The following is a 26824-nucleotide window of genomic DNA, read 5'->3' as shown; positions in this document are numbered from 1 at the left end:
CGGCTCCGAGATCACCCCTGCTCTCGGAGCGGAGCCATTGGAGCCAATCTTCTCGGTCGTCCAGGCTTTCTGACCACGACCTTGAGAGAGTGGTGAGTAGGCTATTAAAGTCTCAGGCATTGGCCCAAATGCTCCATAGCCCATCTCATCAGACGGTAGCTATTACACATCCACCTATTATTCCTCCTTCCTACAGAGTTCAGAGCCGGAGCTCCTCGGAGCCGTGACTGTTGTGGCGTCAGAGCCGATACCTCCCCCTTCGGCTCCGTCGTCCTCTGCTCCGAGCTCCTCCTTGATGCCTTCATTGGAGGGATCCAGGCGTCTGGTCTCTCTCATCGGCTCTGAGGTGGCAAGTGACATCGGACCCTTGTCCGACCCTGTTCACCCTCTCGGAGCGTCGGCGCTGGTGAGCTCGGCCCCGACATCGGCCTCGGAGCCGTCCCTGTCGGTGCGGCCTGGGGTTCCTATCTCTTCGGAGCGGGAGCCCTCTGGCCTCTCTGATGGGGGAGCCTTTGAGGTGATGAGGAGTGTACTAGCCCCAGGGCATAGTCAACGGTCAGTTCCATCAGCTCCTCCCACTACAGTGCCTGCTGACGTCTCTTCCCACTCTTTTGCTCCCGGGCCCAGAGATCTAATGCCTCAAGTTTCCCCACTGGGAATATCTTCCTCTTCCGAGGCTTCTCCTGACCCGTCAGGTGAGCCTCCGCATAAGAGGACATGTAAGAGGAAACATCTAGACTCCTCCGAGTCTATTACATCCGATACCGACTTGGATGAGTCTGAGGGATCCCCCAAGGTCCCCCTCTGAGGATGTCTCTTTCTCAGACATCCTTGAAATCCTTAAGCAGAGGGGGAACTGGCCTTCCCTTAATCCTTCCGAGGACAAGTCTGTTTACCTGGAAGCGTTTGGTTCTCGACCCCCTTATGGATGTGGTGGCTCGGAAGGCCCTGGATTTGGTGGAACCCACTCCTAGGAGGCCTTCTAAATTCATTACGGCCCCACCTGATAGGCAGTTTTTGACAAAAGGTGTCCCGGTTGATGCCATGGTGGTGGCCGCAGCCACCAAGAAGGAACTAGCCGATCCTTCAGTACCTATCCATCCTCCTAACAAGGATTCCAGGACTATGGATAGGTACAGTAAGCGGATGTTTTCTTCAGCGACCTTTGCCATGCTGTCGCTGAACTACTTGTGTCACTTCACTTGCCTTCAGAGAGATGTTCTCAAAGAGTTGGGAGAAGTTTTACAGGATCCGTCAGCTGCTGGGTCCCAGGATAAAATTAACTCACAGCTAGGAACCCTAAACTCTATTGTTAACTCCTCCTTGCTGTTCATTTCATATGCAGCCGATGGAGCGAGTAGGGCCACAGGCACAGGAGTGGCATTAAGGCGTCACACCTGGATGCGGCTTTGTAATTTTGCAGACCCCTTCAAGGCATCCTTCACAAATTCTCCTTTTGATGGTTCGACCTTGTTCGGATCTCAAGTGAAAGACACCTTGACCAGATGCGAACAAGGTGGCAAGACTCTTTCTGCTGTAGGAGTCCATTTCTCCACCCCTTCAAGACCTTACCCCAAGGGTCAGAAGGGAGGGAAAATGTGGTTCCGCAAATCTCAAGGAGTCACGCCTGACGCACTAGGTCAGTTTACCCCCAGAGGCAGAGGGGGTAGCAACAACAGACACCGCCCTAGGGGCAGAGGGGGTCCGCAGAATCAGGGTAGCAGGGAGCCTCTCTCTGACAAACCCTTCCAGCATCCCTGAGATGTTGCCCGATTGTCCACCTTCGGAGGCAGTCGGGGGAAGATTGTCGCTGTACCCAAAAGCCTGTCTTTCCCTTACTCAAGACAAATGGGTACAGTCGATCATATCCGAGGGTTACAAAATTCCCTTTATCCAAACCCCAATTCAGCAAAAAGGAACCCTTCCAGATGTTCCACCCGGTCTAAGGGAACTAGCAGTACCAGAGATATCAAAACTGCTAGCAAAAAGAGCCATCCAGTCAGTCCCAGCAGACCAACTAGAATCCGGAATCTACTCAAGGTTCTTTTTAGTACCAAAAAAGACAGGGGACTGGAGACCAATATTTGATCTCAGCAAACTCAACAAGTTTGTAAAGAGAACAAGATTCCGGATGGTCACGCTACAGTCCATTCTACCCTTTCTGGGCATGGACAATTGGATGTGCTCGGTGGACCTTCAGGATGCATACTATCACATCAAAATTCACAGGCGTTCCAGAAGGTTTCTCCGCTTTCGGCTGGGGGCCAGTCACTACCAATTCAGAGCCCTGCCCTTTGGTTTCACTACAGCCCTCAGAGTGTTCACCAAATGTATGGCAGCGGTTACGGCTCACCTGAGACATCAAGGATTCCAGGTGTTTCCATATCTAGACGACTGGCTTCTCACTGCCACCATCAGGCATCAACTTCTCCAAGCCAGAGATTACACCATTCACATTTGCAGAGGGCTAGGAATCTCTATAAATTTCGAAAAATCTGCCTTGTCGCCTTGTCAATCTATTACCTTTATAGGACACCGTGCAACTTTCAGCAAAATTAACAGATCAAAGGATCTTAGATATTCAAAACCACATCCATGTTCTTCTTCAGAGCGACAAAATTCAGGCCAGGTATTCCCTGAAAGTATTGGGTGTTATGGCGGCCGCCATAACACTTCTTTCCCTTGCCCGCTTTTACATGCGTCTCCTACAGTGGATGCTTTTCGCCCAATGGTCTTTTCAACGACTCCCTACGCATCACAAGATCATGATAACTCCAGCTTGCAAAAGGTATCTGTCCTGGTGGATATTGTCCCCTCAAGTCCATCAAGGCAGACCCTTTGTTCCTTCCGCCCCGGTCGCCACGGTTACATCGGACGCCTCCCTGATCGGGGGGGGGGGGCATTTTCAGGGCAGGATGGTCCATGGCACTTGGCAACCTTTCGAATGCCACCTGCATATAAATGTCCTGGAGATGAGAGCAGTGCTTTTAACGTTGCAAGCCCTCCACGACTCTCTTCCCCTGGGGACTATTGCAATCCAAACGGACAATATGTCCGTAGTGTGGTACATCAACAAGCAGGGCGGAACCAAGTCCTATCCCCTGTGTCGAGAGGCACTCCGACTTTGGCAGTGGGCAATCTCTTCTTAGCGGTTTCTGATAGCAACGCATATCCCCGGGAAGTCCAACATCATAGCGGACAGGTTGAGCAGAGCTATTCTCATGCCTCACGAGTGGTCTCTCAAACAATCTGTGACGGAAGAGATTTTTCAGAAGTGGGGCCTTCCTTGCTGCGATCTTTTTGCTATGCCTCAAAACAGCAAATGCCCCGACTTCTTCACCCTCTTCCCCCTTCCAGGCCATACCCCCAGAGACACTCTAGTCCAAGATTGGCCCTGGGGACTTCTCTATGCTTTTCCACCTTTTCCTCTAATACCACAAGTGATTCAGAAAGTGATTCAAAATGATTCTCATTGCCCCTTATTGGCCTCGACAGATATGGTTTCCGTTCCTGCATCGTTATCTTTTGGTACAGCCTTGGCATCTGGACCCGGTTCCAGATCTTCTGACCCACCAGTCGGGGCAGCTGCACCAATCCATACCTTCTCTCAAACTCACTGCTTAGTTGCTCCACTTCCATCCCTAGCCAGGCTTCCTATGATTTCTAATCCCGTCCGGGATATCATAGTAGCTTCCCTTAAATCTTCCACTAGAAGGATTTACACTAGTAAATGGCAACGTTTCTCCTTCTGGGCAAAAGCTAGGAATATAGATCCCTTTACTGCTCCGATTCATTCGGTCTTGGACTTCCTAGCTGAAATTTTTCACTCAGGTTCTTCTTCCTCCACAGTTAAAGTTCAGTTGGCAGCCATTTCAAATTTTCATATAGGCTTGTCGGACCGCAACATCATGTCCCATAAGCTTTGCAAGGCATTCCTTAGAGGTATATTTTTACTTAAGCCTCCATCACAGTGGGATCTAAATTTAGTCTTAACATCCTTAATTCTTTCCCCCTTTGAACCTGCGGCTTCCTGTTCATTGAAATTTCTTTCCTGGAAGACACTCTTCATAATCGCCATTACTTCTGCTAGGAGAGTATCTGAGCTTCATGCCCTCTGCATTCGTCCTCCCTACTTAATCTTCCACAAAGACAGAGTTTCTCTAAGGACTTAATCCGTCTTTCTTACCCAAGGTGGCGTCGCAGACTAACTTAAAATCAATCTATTGATCTCCCAGTTTTTTTCCCAAATTATACTAATAGAGCGGAGCAAAAACTACATTGTCTGGATGTTCATCGCCAGCTCCGATATTATTTGGACAGAACCAAATAAATTAGGAAATCTGATCAACTGTTTTTATCGTATGCAGAGAACAGGAAAGGCCTTCCGGTATCTAAGGTAACCCTATCTAGGTGGCTGTCTTCTGTGATTACATGTATTTATCAACTCAGAGGTAGAGAGTTGACTTGTAGGCCAAAAGCCCATTCAACTAGAGCACTAGCTACATCTGCAGCTTTTCAAGCTAGACTACCAATAGACATTATTTGTGCAGCAGCCACATGGGCTTCTCTTCATACATTTGTTTCGCATTACAAATTGGACTTGGCCTCCAGAAGCAGGGAAAATTTTAGTTCCACCATTCTCAAGAGTCTGTTCCATTGAGCCACCCAGGATAAAGGTGCTAGGGACGCGGTCCCATCCAGCAAGAATGAAGGCGAGATTGACAACTTAACATTGAGAAGTTATGTACCTACCATAACGTTCCATTTTAGTTGTCTTCTCTCGCCTTTTTTCTTGCGTCCCGCCCACCATCCCCCTAGCCTGGGCAGACCGAGAAGATTGTTCCTCTTCCTTGAAGAGTCCTGATCTACCATTTCCAGCTAAATAGCTTACTAGTGTCACTATATTAGATTGGTCTCTTTGGCAGGATTATTCCCTTTTTCCTCCTCCTCTCCAGTTGGAGGACTATATTCCATAATTTTTCTTTAGCTACCAAACGAGATCTGGGTAGTTATCGCCTTGCATCATGGGATATAGGGTTGCCTCGAGCCGGTAAAATTAGCTCTGGAGCTTTAGTAAGTGGCCGAGTCGGAGCCGAGGATCGGCTCCGAACCCATCCAGCAAGAAAGAAGGTGAGAGAAGACAACTAACATGGAACGTTATGGTAGGTACATAACTTCTCATTATATTATAATCATAAAGTAACAGAAAGTATACTAAGAACTAAGCCGACATAGTTATTGGGAAAGGAAATTCTGCTGATGGGGATGAATGCAATTAGCGGTACAGAGAATACACAAGGGGGGGCTGGAATTTACTGAAAGAAGGTGGCAAAGGATCCAAGATATTGGGAACAGAGAGGGAAAGCTAATAGAAAGGGAGGAGGCAAGAAGACTTTTGGATTGCAAAAGTGATCATCTTCCTTATCAGGGACTGATATTGGAGTATAGACAAAGAGAAAAGGATAGTGGAACCCTAAATGAAAGGCCTGCACTGGTTGAGTTTTTAATGGGCTCTAGAATATAAGCTGCTATTAAAAAGGGATAATTGGTAAGGCATATAAAATATTGCACAATAACTTTAGTAATCGATCAGAAGAGGTCAGAAAAGATTAGAGATTAGCTATGCAGTCAATCTGTAATCAAGAAACGATGAGAAGGCATGTGTATGGTTCCCAAATAAATCTAGAATATGTAGGATTGTTGCTTGAAAGTGTTGGCTTAGATGGCAGACTCTCAGTAATTTTTCCTGTGGTAGATGGCAAATGTTGGAGGTGTGATGGGAAAGAAAGAGGTAACTGGGAACATATGATGTTCTTCGTGTTTCACTGTTGCAGTCATCACACTTGGGTTATCTGCTTGTAGGTAGCCCTCAGTTGGCCTGAATACCAGAGACTTGGTGTTTCTGCGTTGGTTGCTGTCGCTCCAGGTCTGACGTCAGGTCGTCAGGGGTATAAAAACAAGCAGCCGACGCCATTACATCAGTCTTTCTTGCCGAGGAACCCGAAGCAGAAGCAGTTCACACGAGTGCCAGTCAGCTGCTACCTGAGTTTTCGTTATCTAATTGAATTGTCCTGAAGCCTTCTAAAGCTAAGTACCCCATTGGGGATCCTTTTTTCTTGCTCTAACCGATGTCAGAAAAAGTTAACAATTGTCTTGCCTGTGAAAAGCATATACCACACTGAGATTTTCATTCCTACTACGTCACCTGTTTAGGCCCAGACCACGATGTTCCTCGCTGTCTGTTTTGTGCCTTGTTCAACACCCAAACTATTCGTCGTTGGGCCCTTATTGTCACTAAATACTTTCGTTCTTGTTCTCCGTATTCCAAGATGGCTTCGGTAAGCCATCCGACTACCGATTTACGAAAAAATGTAAGGATAAAGACAAAGACAGAATGCACCGGTCCAAAATTGCTGATCACTCCTCCGTTAAGCTAGTCGCCAGTACTCAATAAAGCACTTTCACAGCCCCTGATGCCTGCTTCAGTGGATTCGCAGGCCTCTACCGAGACCCATTCGGAGTCTGGTATACCAGGAGACTCTTTTTCGGAACCTGCGGATGTCTCTACCTTGGATGGGTCCGGAGCCGCTGAGCAGGCACCGGCTTCTGAGGAAGTTCTTCGCACTACCGATATTCGACACAAGCCAACGACTTCTTTCACGTCTTCAGTTCTGTCTAAAACTACCGAGTTTTTAAGGCCAAGAGTAAGTGCTGCTACTAAAAAAAACGATGATCCAAATGCATGCATCTGCTTCCTTGCCACAACATCAAATGCTTAAAACAGCAGAAGACCTTATTATGTTAATTAGGGGAAAGTCAGCCTTCCCTGCTAAGAGAGAAAGACCTGTTCCCAGCAGCTTTAACAGACCAAGAGTCTGACGACTCTGAAGTATCTGATTATGAAGACATGCCTTTATCTGCTTATGAGGATTCATATGCAGAGGAATCTATTCCCTGTGCTTCTCCTCCAGGGGATTTTTCTTTTGGGGAAACGTTACATACTTTAAGAGAGCATTTCCGCTAGGAATGCCAAGACTACCCTCAGTCCAAAAAGAGAGACTGAGAATTTCTAGACTCGCCACAACGTTGGCCTTTAGCAATACCCCCAGTCCTGGATGTTGTGGATGATGTCTTTATGGAATCCAGTTTAACCCCTAATACTTTACCCCCTGCTCCTAAGAAACCAGACAGGTACTACAGAGTACTTGACTCTCACAAACTCCTTTTCAAAAATCCTACTGCTGACCCAGAGGTCATCTCCCAGGGGCCTAAAAGTATCAAAGCAACTACAGCTAAGAATCTCACCCCTTCGGACAGGGACTGCAGAGCTTTAGACAGATGGGTTAAGAAAGTATACACCTCTGCAACTCTCACCATTAGGGCTTTGAATTGCCAGTTTCACATGCTGAAGTACCAACAAGATATTATGGAACTTATTAAGCAAAAAATAGCTACCTTTACGGACTGTGCAGAAAATAAAGAATTACCAGATCTTATGCATTCTGTAAGCCAAGTCAGCAAGCATACATTGCAGTGTGGCTTTGACTACCTAGAAGCATCTTGCAGGGCAGCAGTCACTGGTTTTGAACTGAGAAGGCATGCTTGGCTTAAGAAGCAAACCTTGCCAGACCATGTCAAATCAAAATTACTAGATGCTCCTTTGAATAAGGACAGTCCTTTTGGCACCAAAGCAGTAGAGGTTCTCAAAAAGATGGAAGAAAAAGCTAAATCTATGCAGACAGTCAAAAATTTCTTGCAAGTAGAGCCTCCAAAATTCAGTAGGCATTCCCTCTCGAAACATTGGTCCTTTCCAGCCCCCTCAAAGTCATCTCAAACTAGACTCAGAGGAAACAGACCCCCAGACTCAGGGTATGCAGAGATCTAAGCAATGGAGTGCCTCCACTTTAAAAACAGGGAGTGCTAAGCCACCCCCTTACGGGAAGAATTCTCAATGACTTCTCAACTCCTCTCCCCACTTGCCCAGCTGCTTGTGCCCCTAGGAGGAAAACTTGCCCATCATGCAAAAAACTGGATTTCCTTCACCAAAGACCGATGGGTCCTCATCATTATATCCCAGGGATACAAATTTTACTTCCACTCACTGCCAACCCCAAAAGGGTTCCCAGACCTTCCTCCAAACCAGTGGGCAGAGGCACAAAACCAAGTTCAGTCCCTGCTCTCTATAAGGGCTATTCAACCTGTTCCTGCGGAACAGATAGGTCAAGGGTTCTATTCCAGACTTTTCCTGGTACCCAGAAAAGAGGGCACTTGGCGCCCAATCCTAGGTCTTTCCATCCTAAGCACCTTTGTGGTATTACCAAAATTCAAAATGCTCACCCTGCAGCAGCTTTTTCCTTTACTGGCCAAAGATGCCTGGTTAGCTACCCTAGACTTAAAAGAAGCCTATCTGCACATCCCTTTTAAGGGACTCTTGCAGGACATATGTATGCTTCAGGGCAGGATCTATGCATTATCAGTTCTCTGCACTTCCCTTTGGCTTATCCACTGCTCCCAGAGTATTCACAAAATGCTTGGCTCCAGCATTTGCCTAATGCAGACAGAGATAAATTCAAATTTACCCTTACTTGGACGACTGCCTGATCCAGGCAGACAGGAAATGCTGTTGCAGCACCTGACATTTGTAAAAAATTTTCTAACCTCCCTGGGGTACACCAGCAATGAACAGAAATCAAAACTAGTCACCAGTCAAAAGATTGTATTCCTGGAGCAAGCTTGGACACATCATCCCAGATGGCATTCCTTACACCAGAGAAACAAGTCTTATCTGACAGACTACTTCAGTCAAATGGCCACCAGAACCAAGCTATCCTCAAGGAAAATCCTGCCGGCCCTAGGGTTCATGGCCTCATGCATCCTACTAATTCCATATGCCAGACTGCGTATCAGGAAACTTTAATGGTACTTATAAAGTCTTTGGTGCCAACATTCTCAGGACCTGGAAACAGTCATTCCTGTCATACCTTGTCTAAGGACAGAGTTTCTTTGATGGGCAGCAGCATGCAACCACAACAAGGGACTACCCTTTACTCAACCCCATGCCGCCCAGACCCTAACCACAGACATATCAGGTTATGCCTGTGGGGTACACCTGGATGACAAGTGCATTCAGGGCCACTGGATCCCAAGTCAGATTCATCTGCATATAAACCAGAAAAGAGATGCTAGTTGTCTAGCATGCTCTAACAGCTTTCAGATCCCTACTCTGACCAGGACCCCTGCTAATAAAAACAGACAACACCACAGTTATGTGGTACATCAACAAGCAGTCTTACCCACTCTGCAGGCTAGCCATGGCCCTGTGGAACATGGCCTTGGATATGCAGGTCCATCTGCAAGCTCAATTCCTGCCAGGCAAACAAAGCACACTGGCAGACGACTTAAGCCGAAATCTCCTAGACCCACATAAGTGGCAACTAGAGCCCAAAACCTTCAGCCTTCTGATTCAGAAATGGGGGACTCCAGAGGTGGATCTCTTTGCCTCCCCCTGCAATCACCAGCTCAGCAAATTCTGCACCAGGACACCTCACAGCAGGGCCTAGAAAGTGGATGCCCTATCCTTCCAGTGGGTAAACCTCTCAATCTATGCATTTCCCCCTCTGCCCCTTCTCTCAAGAATATTGCTCAAGATAAGACAAGAGAGACCAAGGAAAATTCTGATTGCTCCAGACTGGCCACACCAGGACTGGTACCCACTCCTGCACAGCCTGTCACCGGTGCCACCCTGGCACCTACACCAGAGCCCCACCCTGCTCACTCAGCAGGAGGGACAAATCTTGCATCCGCAACTGCAAACCCAAAATTTTGCAGCCTGGCTTATTCCTTGAATTCTCCCCCAGTGACCAGCCTAAGCAAGCAGGTACTGGGCATCATTCTTGAAGGCACAAGATCCAGTACAAGGAAATCCTATGCTGATAAGTGGAAAAGGTACTGCTCCTGGATTCAATCTAAAGGAGAGGACACAACTCTGTCCTCCATACCTCTAATCCTGGATTACTTAGCAGATTTACTCCACAGAGGTCTATCCTTTTCCTCCATTAAGATCCATGCCTCTGCCATCTTGGCTCATTACACCCCTATTCTCTCACCCTCTCATCAAACAGTTCCTGAGAGGGTCAAACAACTTAAGGCCAACAAAGAGAGCACCCACCCCTGCTTGGGACCTTAACTTTGTACTGGAAAAGCTCACACTGCCTCCTTTTGAGCCTGCAGCATCAGCAGACTTAAAAATTCCTCTCTTGGAAAACAACATTGCTCCTGGCCATCACTTCAGCAAGAAGAGTGTCTGAGCTACAAGCACTTATGGCCATGGAACCCTTCATCATTTTTCATTCTGACAGGGTTTCCCTCAGGACTAATCCTTCCTTTATGCCCAAAGTGGTGTCCAGTGTGGCTCGCAACCAATCTATCCATTCGCCAGCCTTCTTCCCTAATTCTCAAAATAAAGGGGAAAGGATCCTGCACTCCTTGGACGTGCACAGACAGCTCAGATTCTACCTGGATAGGATTAAGCCCTTCAGGAAATCTGACCAGTTACTACTCAGTTTTGCACCAGGTGCAGAAGGCGAGGCCATTTCAAAACAGACAATTTCCAAATTTCTGCTACAAACACCATGGGAAACCAACCCCTCAGGGTGTCAGAACACATTCCACTAGGGCAACTTCTACTTCTACAGCATTCCTCAGGGGAGTTCCTACCAGGGACATTCTGTGGGGCTGCTACCTGGAGTTCTATACACACATTCACCAAGCATTACTACCTGCCTATATTTTCCATATCCAGGCTGGGTTTTGCAACTGCAGTCCTGCAGGACATACCAGCCAGCCCAAACACTTCTTGACTGCCTCCACCCTTTCTACAGCTTTGGGAATCAACCCAAGTGTGATGACTGCAACAGTGAAACACGAAGAACATAGTACAGTAGTGTACAGTTACCATAAATGTAGATGTTCGGGTGTATTCACTGTTGCAGTCCTGGTTTCCCTCCCTCCAGCTCCCTTCTCTCTCTCTCTCTCTCTCCTCTCTATGTGTATACTACTCACTCCTTGCAGGGGTATTGGTATTGGTATTTACTTTTTACTGGTGGAGATTTTTCCACCATAGCTCAGCTCTCTGTTGATTGACTCCTGACATTTAGGGCAAGAAAAACTGATGTAATGGTGTTGTCTGCCTATTTGTATACCCCTGACGACCTGACGTCAGACCTGGAGCGACAGCAACCAACGCAGAAATACTAAGTCTCTGGTATTCAGGCCGACTGAGGGCTACCTGCAGGCAGATAACCCAAGTGTGATGACTGCAACAGTGAATACACTTGAACATCTACATTTATGGTAAGTGTACACAACTGTACTTTTTAGGAGTGCAATGAGTTGTCAGACTTTGAAAAATACTTTTACAAAGGAGTACTGAGCAAGCAAATGAATGTAACTAAGGAAATTATTTTTTTGAGTAGTGATATTGGATCTGAATTGCCTCTACATAGTAAGGGCTTGTTAAGTTTAATTCTGGTGTCTGACAAAAAAAAGCAGTTACTAGAAAATGGAAATTAAAATCTAAACCAACTATACTTGAAGTAATAAATATTGTGATAGAGATAAAAGAACAGGAAGTGGGATCTTTAGAAAAGGGTAGGAGAAAATTACAAAGAAAAAAATGGAAATTTTGGAAACTGTAGATGCATAAAAATGTTTTGGAGGAGGAATGAGGTTTAAGAAAAGGCAGGAATTGAATAATTTATCCAATGTTACTGAGATTATGTTATGTTTAACAATACACGTGATGTATAATGTTTGTAAATGAGATCTTGTTAATATGGTTTGATTAGTTTTACATAAATGTACGTTTGCCTATGTCACAAGTGAAAATTCAGTAAAGGTGTTTAAAAAACAGTAAATTACAAGAAATCTTCTATAACTTCTGTATTAGTTTATTTTCTAGGTACAGTCGTAGATTCACTAAGGAAGGTTGTTTCCACTCAGGACAAGCAAAAAGATTCACTCAGTTGTGATGGAGTTGCTTCAGCAAGAAGCCACTAAAGCAAGTCAGTTTCTGAAGATACTGGAATACGTCTTCTTGCATTCTCATAATCCATCTAGCAAGGTTAGAAGTAACAAAAACAGAGTGTCATCTCAAACATTTGAAATTAGTTTGCTTATCCACAAGATAATGCAATTCCAGTGCAGTGAGACATAAAGAAGGAATTCCAATGGTAGACAGAGACTGAGAACTTTTTATAAAATTATATTACTACTACTTGCAGAGTTCATGTTCTGGCTGCATATTCTTTGGATTATCCTTCTGAAGCCCATTTTAACAACTTTCTAATCCAAGGCAGTTAATCTCGGTAAGAAGAAACTGCTTCACCTCATCTTGAAAGTGTATAGGGCCCTGACATCTTTACAAGACAACTTTCAAGCCAGGTCATCTTCACAACAGCACAGACTGCAATGATGCGGTTTATAAACCATCAAGAAGAAGCCAGATCTTATCACGTTTGTGAAGCAACAGCTTGGATTTTGGAAGGGGCTCTGCAACTATTAAGAACTTGCATTACAGACTTACTAAAGCAGTAAAAAGACACTTTGACCAGGGAATGACTTTGGCTCAAGAGAGTAGAAACTGGATACAATGATTTTTTTCAACAAGTTCACATCAGTCACCACAAAAATCAACCCAAAGCATTCTGCTCAATTGCGCTTTTTGAGACAGCTCAGAAGACTGAAGGTTTTCCTTTTAATGAACTTGGGTCTTGATGAATACCTTCCATATTTTCCCCGTAAGTACCTCTCAAAGCAAAACATGACAAAACCAATTTAAGATTAAAAATAGCGCTTTCTTGGCACAGACAAGCTTGTTCTTCTCTACCTGTGAGTTCGATTTCTCTTCTGTCTTGTCTGTTACCACTGCACAGGCCTTTGCTAAAGCAAAATGGGGCACAGTACAACATTTCGGTCTCAAAACTCTTAAAACTGTTAACACAGGGCTAGAATTTGATTCCTAAATAGTAGATCCATTTGGACATAAATATTTTGAAGGAAATTAAAATTAGTTATGCAAGAAAATCTTGCATACAAAAAGTGGAAGAAATAATCACATAGCATGGTTTAGATAAAATCTGTCTTTAAAAAAACAAAACAGTTTTATAGGTATATAAGCTGTTTGCCGTGGTGACAGATGTGGAAACAATTCAGTTCAGGCTACTGAAGTTCATGAGAAAACAGAATTTCAGTATATTTAGTTTGGTAGTAAAATAAATTCCTATATTAACAAGTATGCATTGTTTTAATTGATTATTGTATCAAAAGTTTTGGAATTTTTTCAATAAACTTATACTTCTATTATAGGGGTGTTCAGTTTGTGAGCAGTCTTCCTGTTCATATTTAGGTGCATGCATGTTTTGAGGAGCATCTTACTTGACTGTATCGGTGTAGCAGTTTTACCCCATAGAATGAGATAAGATGTCCTGGAATCATCACTGAAATTTGCTGCATTTGTATTTAACAGTGTAAAAAGTGTGCACCATAAAATAGGCTAGTAATAAGATTGATAATACTTTAGCTAGGTTTATGTGATATTGCAGGAGTTGCACATTACCATGTTATGAGATCCTCACGCTGTGATTTAAAGGTAATGGGAAGTAGATGCTCTTACATGAGGTGGAGTAGGTTGCAGTGAGTTGATAGAATGTTAATAGTACAACTTTGTATAATATGTAACCATAACAGTAGCTCCTCAGGAAGAGCCCTGTTCTCTGCATCTCCCTGGTAAGTGTATGTATGTATGTATGTATGTATGTATGTATGTATGTATGTGTGTCTATATATGTGTGTTTGTGTAATATTTTCAGTGTTCATTGTGTTTCACTGCTGCAGTCATTACACTTGGGTTATCCTGCCGTCAGGCAGTCCTGCAGTCGGCCAGAGTTCCAAAGTCTTGGTCTGGCATCGGTTGCTGTCGCTTCTTCCCTGACGTCAGTGCGCCAGGGGTATATAAGATGCAGCCAATGCCATTTTCTTCACTCTTTCTTGCTGTGCGGTGCCCGAAGCAGAAACAGTTCACAAGTGCCGGTCGACCGACTCCTGAAATTTTTGAAGTCGAATTTCAGAACCAAAGTCTTCAATAAAGCTAAGTACCCCGTTGGGAAAACGTTTTGTTGCCTCAGACCGATGTCAGTAAAAGTTAATTGCATTTCTTGTGGGAAGCAAATACCTCGTAAGGATTTTCATTCTTACTGTATTCCATGCCTAGGCCCAGACCACGACGTCACTAGTTGTCGGTTTTGTGCTAGATTTAACAAACACACTATTAAACGGTTTGATTTCGCTCGCCATTATTTTGGCCGAAGGTTCAATTATACCATGCCGTCGGAACAACCGACGACCGGAATACGCAAAAAACCGCAAAGACAAAGATAAGGACAGACATCCGAGGTCCAAAACCGACGATGAAGCCTCTTCTAGGCCAGTCCCCGGCTCGCCCGTTCTCAGTGAGGCGCTTTCGCAGCCCCTGACACCAGCTACCTCAGAGCCACAGGCCGCATCCGACTCCCATGTAGAGATTACTAGGCCTCTGGAAACTCAAGATATTGGGCCTACAGAAATTAACCCCTCAGATGGGTCCGGAGCCGCTGAGCAGGCATCGGCTTCTGAGGGTGTTTTCTGACCTTCACAGATTACCATCAAAACTTCAACTAAGTCTAAAACTCTATTAAAGACAAAGAAACAGGCACAGCATTCACTTGATAATACTTTAGCTAAGTTTACGTGATATTGCAGGAGTTGCACATTACCATGTTATTAATGAGAATCCTCACTCTGTGATTTAACGGTGATGGGGAAGTAGATGCTCTTACATGAGGTGGGGTAGGTTGCAGTGAGTTGATTGAATGTTAATAGTACAACTTTGTATAATATGTAACCATAACAGTAACTCCTCAGGAAGAGCCCTGTTCTTCTCTGCATCTCCCTGGTAAGTGTATGTATGTATGTATGTATGTATGTATATGTGTGTTTGTGTAATATTTTCATTTTCTTTTATTATGTCATTGTACAGTCTAGTTTCTGATTTTCTAGTAGCAATTAGTTATATTGAAGGGCAATAGTCTGTTATATTCACAAGTCCCTTGAAGCCCTAATGGGGCTCAAAGAACTAAAGAAAATTCCTTGCCATGTGCACCAGCCCTGGTCTTCAGTGAGGACTGAAATGCAGCTGGTGAAATCTGTTTGGAAATGAAGATACACAACCTGAGTAATGGTGACTTCTCTGAAGATTTTTTGTCAGGGTAAAGTGTTATAACACACAACTGCAGTTTATTTACATATTTTATTTCTTTCACTTCCTTCTACTTTACTTCAAGTAAGTGCGTCTGATCCTTGATACACACCAGTAGATGCACCCTGTACAGGCACTTGGTGGTAGAAGCTGGGACATTTGTGTGTTAAGAATTTGTTCTCTTCACCCCTCATGGGTCCCCATTGTGCAGTGTTTCAAGTCTGCTTGGATATGCATGCTACCATTTCCATGGATCAGTTCAGATAGCAGCATATGTATTTTGCTTATCATCCTTAGCTTTTTAGCTTCCAGTAGGCAGATAAAGCAGGAAACACAAATCTCCTCCCCAAAGATAGAACAGAGCAGCTGCTGACCTTCTCACCCATCTCCCCAGCAGGCTTCACTAGGCATCTGGCTTACTAACTGAACCAGGTCTCTAGCAATCACAGTCAGGGTTCTGACAAATGTGTTAATTGAGCTGGCGTGATTTTAGAATGGCCCAATAATACAGTATTAAGAAGTTAATAATTTATGTACATCAGAATGTATTAAATGCTCTGTACAGATAAATCAAGCAATATACTAATGGCCATACAATATGCATATTTTAGTGGGATTTTCAATTTCAGACAGCATTTGTATAACTTGATGCTTTGATCCAGATGATAAAGGTGTTCTTGCAGTAATCTGTAGATTAAGCAGTCATAGTAAAATATGTGACTAGTCTTGTTTCGTCAGATTATTTGATGCCCTTCCATTCATCTGTTGCAGTATTCTTAAATTGAGGGAGCTCTCTGCTGCAGGTGACCCGACATCAGCCAGTATACAAAAGTCTTTCACTACTGTGGAATGAGTGGTACGTTGCACGTAGGCTGCTGTCGTATGTTGGCCATAAAAGTGATGTATGCACGCATCTACCTCAGAACTTCTCTGCCGCTAGTCCATATGCCACTTTGAACGTCAGTCTGCTCACTGAGCCATTTGCTGTTTTTTTTGCAAATTCTTGGATAAATGCCCTGTTGGGGAAATCTGGTTTCTTTTACTATTGTGTAGTAGTAGGGTTCACGAGATCCAAAAAAGGTAAATGCCACTGTGGAAGACAAATTCCACATAAGGATAGCCATCTACAGTGTCTATTCTGAATAGGGCCTACCCACAGTCACAAATCCTGTCCCATTTGCCAGGGGTTTGTACCAAAGACCCTTAGAATTAAGCTTTCCTCCTTAGCCATTTACTTGAAAAACCAGCTCTTAGTTATTAGTGAAAAGTGAGATGGAGGGATCCTCTAGGCCCAATGTCGAGTCCGCCTGTAAGCAGAAGGCCAAAAAGCGGAGGCCTGAAGATACTGCTGACGTCCACCATAAGGACGTCTCTCCCGAGGCAAATATGAGACCGGAGATGCGACCGGTTTCTGGTTCTGGTTCTCAGGCCGAGCCACTGGCCCATCTTCAGAGGCTGAGCAGGCATCCGTCCAGGATGTACAGGGGGAAGAAAGGCTCGTAATAACCAAAGGCCCTAAAGGGGTACCTCGGATCCTAGTGCGGGATGAAAGCCACTCCAATATCATTGAATGTAGGCCTATGTCCGACCCTCCGACACTACATAGGGCAGACCTGCATCAAAAGAAAAAAAATATTCGTCTCCTCCTAAGGAACCTCCTAGTGACTGGGAACAGATCACCCAAGGAATTTTCAAAGCCCTTGTGGCCCTTAAGTCCCCCCCCCCCCCCGGATCTCTATCTCTACACCACATGCACAGTATCACCTCAAAAGAGTCAGGGATGAGGTTTTCTGAGATGAAGAAGCCTCCTCAGAAGAGGAGTCTCTGGCCTACCCTCACAGCTCTCCGCCCCTCTTGGTTATGCTTCACCAGAGGAGGACTCCAGTGGGACAGACTCACCCATGGAAGAACTCTCCTTTGTTGAGACCTTCGTGAAAATGAGAGAACATTTCAAATGGGATAGCACTCTGGTATCTGAAGTACAAAAAAGGTACTTGACCTTCTGCAGGTGGAATCACCCAGTCCTTCCTCCTGTGTTACCTACTTTTCTGGATGCCTTTACCTCTGCTTCCAAGGCGCCACACTCCCAGCCTCCTGCTGCTAAGGAACCTGACCGATTTTTACAAGGTCCCTGAGGACTGTAAGTCTTTGTTTTAATGTCCTTCAGCAGGTCCATCTGTGATTTCAGTGGCTTCAAACAAAACCATCCAGGTTTTACTGCCTCCAGCCTCTCTCCTTCCTTCAGATAAGGACAGCAGGAACCTGAAAAGACTAGGCAAGAAGGTGTATACTTTTCCATCTTGGCATTTAGAGCCATTAATTATCAGACACACATGACAAAATGTGCCTTAGACCTTCTTTCCCTACTCTGTCAGGTCATTTCATATTTACCTGACTTGGACAGTAAGACTTTGGCTGCATCCCTGGTGGGAGCTTCCTCACAAGTAGTCCGCCACTCCATCAAATGCAGCTACAATGCTGAATAGACCTTTGCCAGGGCAGCTGCTTCAGGTTCTGTATTAAGGAGATTTTCTTGGTTAAGACTCCAGCCATTACCAGAAAATATGAAATCCAAGCTTATGGATGTCCATTTGGACAATTCTGCTTTATTTGCTGCTGCAGTGGCTAGTTTATTTAAATCTCTGCAGGAAAAAGGAAAAGCGATGCAAGAATTGAAGCACATCTTTGTTTCCCCCAGTGCCTAAATTCCAGAGAAGTTATCCAACAAAGACTGCCTTTGTATGTAGGCATTCCCACCCCCACCCCCAAATCACAAAAGGGATAGTAGGAGGCCTCAACAGTACAGGACTGTCCAATTCACCCCACTCACTTTCCCAGCGAGCCTCTCTGTCCCTGCCAGTGTGGGAAAACATAATTCAAGACTCCTGGGTTCTCGCCATCACTCAAAAAGGATGCTTTCTGGTGTAGGACTCCCTGCCCCCTTTCAGAGGCACTCTCCACCCAGCAAAGGAACATCTACCCTCTTTTCCAGAGATACTTGTAGACCTGTGGAGACAAGGAACCATTCAGGAAGTTCCTCAGGGTCAAAAAGAAAGAGATTTCTACTCCAGAATGTTCTTGGTGCCCAGAAACTATGGCCCTTGGAGGCCCATCTTAGATCTCTCTCATCTCACCACCTTTCTGAAAGTATCCTCCTTTCATATGTTAACTGTTCAAGCCTTGTTCCCTCTAATTCTGCCACAAACCTTCTTAGCGTCTCTGGATATCAAAGATGAGTATCTACACATTCCCATACACGCCAGCTACAGGACGTTTTTACATTTCTCTGTGGGTTCTTGGCATTTTCAGATGTTCTTCGTGTTTCACTGTTGCAGTCATTACATTTGAGTTATCCTGCTGGCAGGTTGCCCTCAGTCGGCCTGAATTCCAAACTATTGGGTCCTGCGTCAGTTGCTGTCACCTCTTCCCTGACGTCAGGTCGTCAGGGGTATAAAAGATGCAGCCGACGCCATTTTATTTAGTCTTTCTTGCCGCGCGGTGCCCGAAGCAGAAGCAGTTCGCAAGTGCCGGTCGGCCGACTCCTGAGATTTTCGTGTTTGAGTTTCGGATCCGAAGTCTTTATTAAAAGCTAAGTACCCCATTGGGGAAACTTTTTTCTTCCTCCAGACCAATGTCAGAAAAAGTTAATAATCGTATTTCTTGTGGGAAGCAAGTACCTCATAAGGACTTTCATTCTTACTTTATTCCTTGCCTAGGCCCTGACCACGACGTTGCTAGTTGTCGGTTTTGTGCTAGATTTAACCAACCCATTATTAAGCATTGGTACAATTTTGCATTAAGCTATTTTGGGCGAAGATTTAATTATACAATGTCATCGGATAGCCTTCCGACTACCAGAGTTCACAAAAAACACAAAGAAAAAGAAAAGGACAGACAACCGAGGTCCAAAACCGACGACGAAGCTTCTCCTAAGCAAGTCGCCGGTTCTCAGTGAGGCGCTTTCGCAGCCCTTGACGCCCACTGCTTTAGAGTCGCAGGCTGCTACCGACTCCCATGTGGAGTCGGCCAGGCCGCAGGAAACTCAAGGTATTGGAACCTCTGAGTTATTCCCTCAGATGGATCCGGAGCCGCTGAGTAGGTATCTGCTTCTGAGGGTGTATTCAGACCTAAACAATTCTATATTAAACCGACTTCACAGACTAAGACTAAAACACCTTTAAAGGCAAAGAAACAAGTTCACCAGTCACAAGGACAGGCCTCCATGCCCAAAAAACAGATGCTCAAAATGGCCAAAGACTTAATTACCTTGATCAGGGGTTCCCATCCCCCTCCTGATAAGAGGCCGGGGTTCCCATCCCCCTCCTGATAAGAGGCCTAGGCAAGAGACAGACTATGAATCTTCCTCCTCTGATCAGGAATATTCTCTTTCCCCTATGAGGATTCTGATGCCGAAGAGTCAATTCCTTCAGCTTCTCCTCCTGAGGACTACTCTTTTGGGGAAACCTTGCATACCATGAGGAAGCACTTCCACTGGGAGAGCCAAAATTTTTCAGAATCTAAGAAAAGGCTCAAAGACCTCCTTTTACTACCTCAACACAGGCCTCTAGCTATTCCACCTGTGTTGGACATTGTAGATGTGTTCTCGGAGTCTAGTCTGACCCCTGACTCCAGCTCCTGTTAAGCCGGACAGATACTACAGGGTCCCCTGACTCTCATAAATTCCTTTTCAAAAACCCTACTGCAGACCCAGAAACTATTTCTCAGGGTCCAAAAGGGGTCAAGGCTTCTACTGTAAAAAATCCTACCCCCTCTGACAGGGATTCTAGGGCTCTGGATAGATGGGGAAAAAAGATTTCCACATCTGCTACTTTGGATATAAGGGCCTAAAATTGCCAGTTTCATGTGCTCACATATCAGCAATATATCATGACACTGCTTAAACAGAAAATGATGGCAAATTCTGAATGCGCAGATAACAAAGAAATGCAGGATTTATTGCATGCAGCAGAATAAGTTGGAAAGCATACTTTGCAATGTGGGTTTGATTCTCTGGAGGCCTCCTGCAGGGCCGCTGTTACGGCTTCTGTCATTAGGAGGCATGCTTGGTTAAAGGAACAAAATCTGCGTGACCATGTTAAAGCAAAATTATTAGATGCTCCTTTGCAACATCCCTTGTTTGGTGTTAAGGCATAAGAGGTGTTAAAGAAAATGGTGGACAAAGCTAAATCTATGTAAACGGTCAAGGATTTCTTACAGGTACAGCTACCTAGATTTAGCAGACACTGGCCTACAAAGAATTGGTCCTTATCCAGTCTCAGACAGACATCAGAGGTGTAGATCCAGACGCCCTAGAGGCAGATCACAGCCGCAAGGATCCTACAGGTCTAAGCAGTGGAGTGCTTCTACCTCCAAAGGTGGAGAGGACAAATCACAATCATACAGGAAACAATCCCAATGACTTCCCCCTGCCTGCACCAAACACTTATCTTCTGGCAGCACCCTTGGGGGGAAACTAGCACTTTTTTCTCAAAATTGGCACATTATAACCCAGGACAAATGCGTTCTAGATATACCAAAATTCAAGATGTTGACCTTACAGCAGCTTCTGCCCATGCTGGGCAGCAAGGCTTGGCTTGTGACTTTAGACCTAAAAGAGGCATACCTGCATGTCCCAATCAGACAGTCATGCAGAAGATACCTCAGATTCAAGGCTGGCTCAAAGCAGTACCAATTCTCTGCACTGCCCTTTGGCTTATCTACTGTGCCCAGGGTCTTCACAAAGTGCCTGGCACCAGTAATTGCTTATTGCACACAAAGAGGAATACAAATATATCCTTACTTGGATGACTGCTTCATACAAGCAGAGAACAAGGACATTGTACTACAGCATCTGACTTTTGTGATAAGACTTTTAACAGGCCTAGGGTACACAGTCAGCAAAAAGAAATCAAAACTAGTACCCTCTCAAGAGATAATATTCCTGGGTGCAAGCTTAAATACAAATGCCCAGATGGCTCATCTCACTCCAGACAAAGGCAACTGACTACCTATTTCAAGGAAATGGCAACAAAGGCCCAGTTGTCTGCAAGAAAAATTCTGCAGGCTTTGGGCTTCATGGCATCCTGCATCTTACTAATTCCATGTGCAAGACTGCAATTGAGGAAAATTCAGTGGTACCTAAAAAGTGTCTGGACACAACATTGCCACAGCCTGGAAACAATAATTCCCTGCCTGCAACAGGAATTTCAATGGTGAGCAAAGGCTTGTCACCAAAACAAGGGACAGCCATTCTCACTACCCCCAGCCAGGCAGAGCCTAATGACGGATGCATCAGGTTATGCCTGGGGGCACTCATGGCAGGAAGAGGCATTCAGGGCACCTGGTCCACAAACCAAAAGCATCTACATATCAATCAAAAAGAGATGCTAGCTGTTCAAAATGCCCTGACAGCCTTCAAGGACCTACTTCATCCGGGACAACTACTGATAGACAACATCACAGTCATGTGGTACATGAACAAGCAGGGGGGCTTTCATTCTTACCCCCTGTGCAGACTAGCCATGGCTTTATGGGGCACAGCATTGACTTACCAAGGTCATCTGCAGGCACAATTCCTGCCAGGAAAGGAAAATACTCTGGCAGACGAACTAAGCAGAAACCTCATGGATCCCCACGAGTGGCACCTGGATCCACAAGTCTTCAGCATGATAACAATGAAATGGGGACACCCCATTATCGCAGACAAGCTTGGAAAGTGGACGCCTTATCTTTCAACTGGACAAACCTATCAGTATATGCCTTTCCTCCATTGCCTGTCCTCCCCAAGGTACTCCTAAAGGTCAGGCAGGAGAAACCAAAAATTATTCTGATTGTCCCAGACTGGCCACACCAGTACTGGTATCCGATCTTAAGGAACTTGTCCCAATGCGCAGCCTGGACCTTACCTCAAATACCTTATCTATTGTCCCAGCAGAACAATCAGATTCTGCACAGCCAACTCAGGACCCTAAACCTGGCAGCATGGCGGATAATGTAGCCATACAAACCACACCTCTCAGTAAAGCTGTGATGGATGTCATTTTAGAAGCCAGAAGGCCTAGTACTAGAAAATCCTATGCTGGGAAATGGAAGAGATTTTGCGCTTGGAACCAAGCTCAAGGAACTGATACAGCTGTCCCAAATATTCCTCAGACTTTGCAATATTTAACTGAGATGCTGGACAAAGGCCTATCTTTTTCATCAATTAAAATCCATGCCGCTGCCATTTTGGCTCATTACAATACAGAGCCACCACTCTTTTCTCATCCTTTATTAAGGCAGTACCTCAGAGGAGCCAAAAACTTAAGGCCTCCAAGGAGAATGCCAATACCTGCATGGGACCTCAATTATGTCTTGGAAAAACTCACCTTGCCTCCTTTTGAGCCAGCTGCTACTGTGGACATAAAGTTCTTATCTTGGAAAACAGCTCTGCTCCTAGCAACTTCTGCAAGACGAGTTTCAGAGCTACAGGCTCTCATGGCTGTGGAACCCTTTATCATTTTCTATCCAGACAGGGTCTCTCTGAGAACCAACCCTACATTTATGCCTAAGGTGGTATCCAGTGTAGCCCTTAACCAAACAATTCATTTGCCAAGCTTTTATCCAAATCCATAGAACAAGGGAGGAAAATTCTGCATTCTTTGGACGTACATAGACAACTTGGATTCTACTTGGACAAAACTAAAGTTTTCAGAAAGACAGAGCAATTACTAGTGGCATATGCCACAGCATCACAAGGAAAGGCCATCTCCAAGCAGACTATTTCAAAGTGGATAGGTCACTGCATTCATTTCTGCTACTTACAGCATGGCAACCCAGTGCCTAAGGGCATTAGCCCACATTCAACCAGAGCTGCAGCCATTTCTGCAGCCTTTCTCAGGGGAGTACCAACCAAAGACATTTTGGAGGCTGCTACTTGGAGTTCAGTCTGCCACTTTACTCTAAATCCAGGACAGGCTTTGCCACTGCAATTCTGCAGGGCCTCATAGCCTCTCCTAATGCTGTTTAGCTCCAGCCCCCCAACCATAGCTTTGAGACTCAACCCAAGTGTAATGACTGCAACAGTGAAACACGAAGAACATAGTACAGTTGTGTACACTTACCATAAATGTAGATGTTCGAGTGTTTTCACTGTTGCAGTCCAGGTTACCCACCCGCCATCCCCCTTATTTTTGCTGGAACTTATCTTTATCTCTCTAATCTATACAACCTAGGTTGTGTATTTGCTTATAGATGAAGATAAAGCTTATTTTGGTGCATGTATGTTTTACTTACATAATTTTAGCCTACCTTTTTGGGGGCACCTGACATCTGGGGCAAAAAAAACTAAATAAAATGACATTGGCTGCATTTTTTATACCCCTGACGACCTGACATCAGGGAAGAGGCGACAGCAACCGACGCAGGACCCAAGACTTTGGAATTCAGGCCGACTGAGGGCAATCTGCCAGCAGGATAACCCAAATGTAATGACTGCAACAGTGAATACACTCGAACATCTACATTTATGGTAAGTGTACACAACTGTACTTTCTCTGCCTTGACCTTTGGACATTCCACCGCACCAGGGGTGTTTACAAAATGCCTTTCTCCTGTGATTGCATATTGCAGGCTTCAGGGCATCCATATTTTCCCCTACCTATCCGATCTCCTCTTTATGGCAACTTCCCCAGAGATCCCAGAGTAATAACATTCTCTTTGCCATTTCTCTTCTGCAATGCCTGGGATTCACCATAAGCTGCAAAAAATCCATGCTCTGCCCCTCTCAGGATCACATCTTCCTGGGGTGCAGGATTCAGACAAACCTCATGAGAGTTTCTCTCCCTCTTCAAAAGGCAATGGACCTAGAGTCCTATTTCATAAACCTTTTATCCCTTCACCACATTTCAGCCAGGGAGTTTCTCAGGGTTTTCGGTTCCATGGCATTCACTTATACCAGTGCTCCTTCTGGCAAAATTTCACATGAAGAAAATACAGTGTTTTTTAAAGTCTGTTTGGATACAGCATTCACACCCTCTAGACTTTCCAGTTCTTCTCAACTCTGTCTAAACCCAGGACTCCCCTTACAACCCCTACCTCCAGTTCAAGAGCTGTTCACAGACAGATGTGGACTGGAGGGGCAGCTTTCAGAAACTTGAAATCTCAAGGGACATGGCCCCGCCCTCACAACAATTGGAACACATCAGTGTAAGGGACTACTTGGGCACTACTGCTAGCAATTCAAACCTTCCATCCTCTCTTTCTCCCAGGACCAATAAAACTGTTCACAGATAATATGATGGTCCTCTGGTATGTGAACAAGCAGGAGGATACCAAATCCTACTTGTTATGTAGATGGGCACTCCAGGTTTGGGAACTGGCAGTCAAATGCATGAAGGTGCTTCATGCAGTGTACATCCCATCCAACCTAAATTGTGTGGCAGACACCTTGAGCAGGTCCCTAGCACAGCCCCATGAATGGATGTTTCAGAGGGATGTGTTTCTAGATATTGCCCACCAGTGGGGTATTCCTCAAGTAGATCTCTTTGCCTCCCCCATGAGCAGACAACCACTATTTTATGCTAGAGTCACTTACTCTCTGGTGTGGAAGGTGGATGCAATTTCAGTCTCTTGGAAGAGGATGTTTCTATATGCGTTCCCTCCCCTTCCGAAAGTCCTGCTCAGAATCCAGCAGGACAAACCAAAAATCTTCCTGGTGACTCCCTTTTAGCCAAGACAGCAGTGACTTCCCCTTCTCCTGCATCTAGTTAAGGGCAAGTCACCACAAGTTACCTCACAGGGTGGACCTTCTCATACAAGACAAAGGCACTGTCATCCATCTCCACTTGTCTACACTTCAGCTGACACTGTGGGTGATACTGTTTTAATTCCTTTCAAGACACCTGTTCTTGGAGGATGTGCTTAGGGTTCTGCAGGAGGCCAGGAAACCCAATACCAGAAAATCCTACCTAGCCAAGTGGAAGAGATTTTCAGTATGGTGTCTGTCATGAAACTAGGACCCAGTAAAAGTGGAAATCCCTCTGGTTCTAACCCATTTGTGTGAGTTGCTCAATACTAGCTTGGTCTACTCTTCAGTGGAGGCCCGTATGTCAACAAGTTCTGCCCATCTGCCTCTATCCCCCCCCCCCCCCAGCTATGTGGTTTGAAACTAGACAATTTCTTAAAGGTGTCCTTCACATTAGACCTCCCAGGATACCTATTCCTCCACCCTGGGATCTTAATTTTGTGGTAGAAAAGCTGACTCTTCTCCAGTTCGAGCCAGCTTCATCAGCATCCTTGCTATATTAGTCTTTTGAAAACTGTGCTTTTCCTTGCTGTCACATCAGTCAGACATGTGAGCTAAAGGCCCTTATGGCCTCTCTCCCCTTTTTGGTTTCCATAAAGACAATATGTCCTTTCCTACCAACCCTTCTTTTATGCCCAGGGTAGTCAATGAATTCTCACTCAGCCAAGCCATTCACTTACCTACCTTCTTTCCTTCCCAACAAAATCCTAGTGAGAAGGTATTGCACACCCTGATGTGCACATATAACTTAGATTTTACTTGGACAAGACTAAAACCATTAGAAAATCAGACTGTCTTTTGTCTGCTATCATCCCAGGGCCCTGGGATTGCTCGTTTCCAAGCCGACTATTTCTACTTGGATTTCTAAGGCCATTTCTTTCTGCTATGTGAAACATGGAAAAACCCTTGCCCCTTCTGTAAAGACCTATTTCACTAGAGCTGTTGCCTCATTGTGAGCCTTCTTCAAGGGATTGGACACTAGCCCTATTCTCAAAGCAGCTACTTGGACTTCTGTTCATACCTTCACTTAACATTACAAATTGGATGGCATTTCTAGGTCCAGATCAGGATTTACCAGAGTCATTCTCCGTGGGTTCATGGAGAGCTTTACTGCCACTTCCTCCACCCTTTCTTCATGAGCTTTTGCATTCTCTCTCATGTTAAGAATACTGCAACAGATGAATAGAAGGATATAGAATAGTTGTGTAAAATCGTACTAGATGTCCTTTTCTTTTCTGTTGCAGTATTCCAGTCTCTCCCTCCTTCCCCTGGTGCTTTGGTTCCTTTCATTGGATGGTCATTCCCTACTTTCCTTAAGCTGGCTTCCTCCTGAGGTATTCAGTTATCAGGTAGGTATGTGTGTATGTCACTTTTATGGACAATGTACGACAGCAGCCTAAATGCGACGTACCATGCATTCTACAGTAGTGAAAGACTTTTGTATACTGGCCGACGTCGGGTCACCTGCAGAGGAGAGCTCCCTCAAGTTTACCTGCAGAGGAGAGCTCACTCATGTTTACGAGTATTTCAACAGAAAAGAGAAGCACATCTATTGTTATGGTAAGATTTTACACAACTATTCTTTTTATATATATTTACAAGCTGAAGATTAATGGGAAATGTATTTAAAAAAAAACTTCTCAGAGGATTAAAGTATTTTTTATTTTGTTAAATATCTCATCTTCAAGCCAAAGAATACTTTAAAATAATTTTGCATAATTTTATGTTGCAGACCTTGGTATAAATGA

The 26824-nt window shown here is 44.9% G+C and overlaps 1 protein-coding gene across 1 annotated transcript in view; it reads left to right on the top strand.

Moving 5' to 3' along the window:
• RNFT1 (ring finger protein, transmembrane 1) overlaps positions 1-26824 on the top strand; it is a 1122488-nt gene that overhangs the window by 300568 nt on the left and 795096 nt on the right. The window lies entirely within an intron of this gene.

The sequence above is a fragment of the Protopterus annectens genome, chromosome 13.part0 (genome assembly GCF_019279795.1).
Source record: "Protopterus annectens isolate FY-2018-M chromosome 13.part0, PAN1.0, whole genome shotgun sequence".
In the NCBI taxonomy this organism is placed as follows: Eukaryota; Metazoa; Chordata; order Ceratodontiformes; family Protopteridae; genus Protopterus; species Protopterus annectens.
This window is presented reverse-complemented; position numbering and strand designations above follow the sequence as displayed.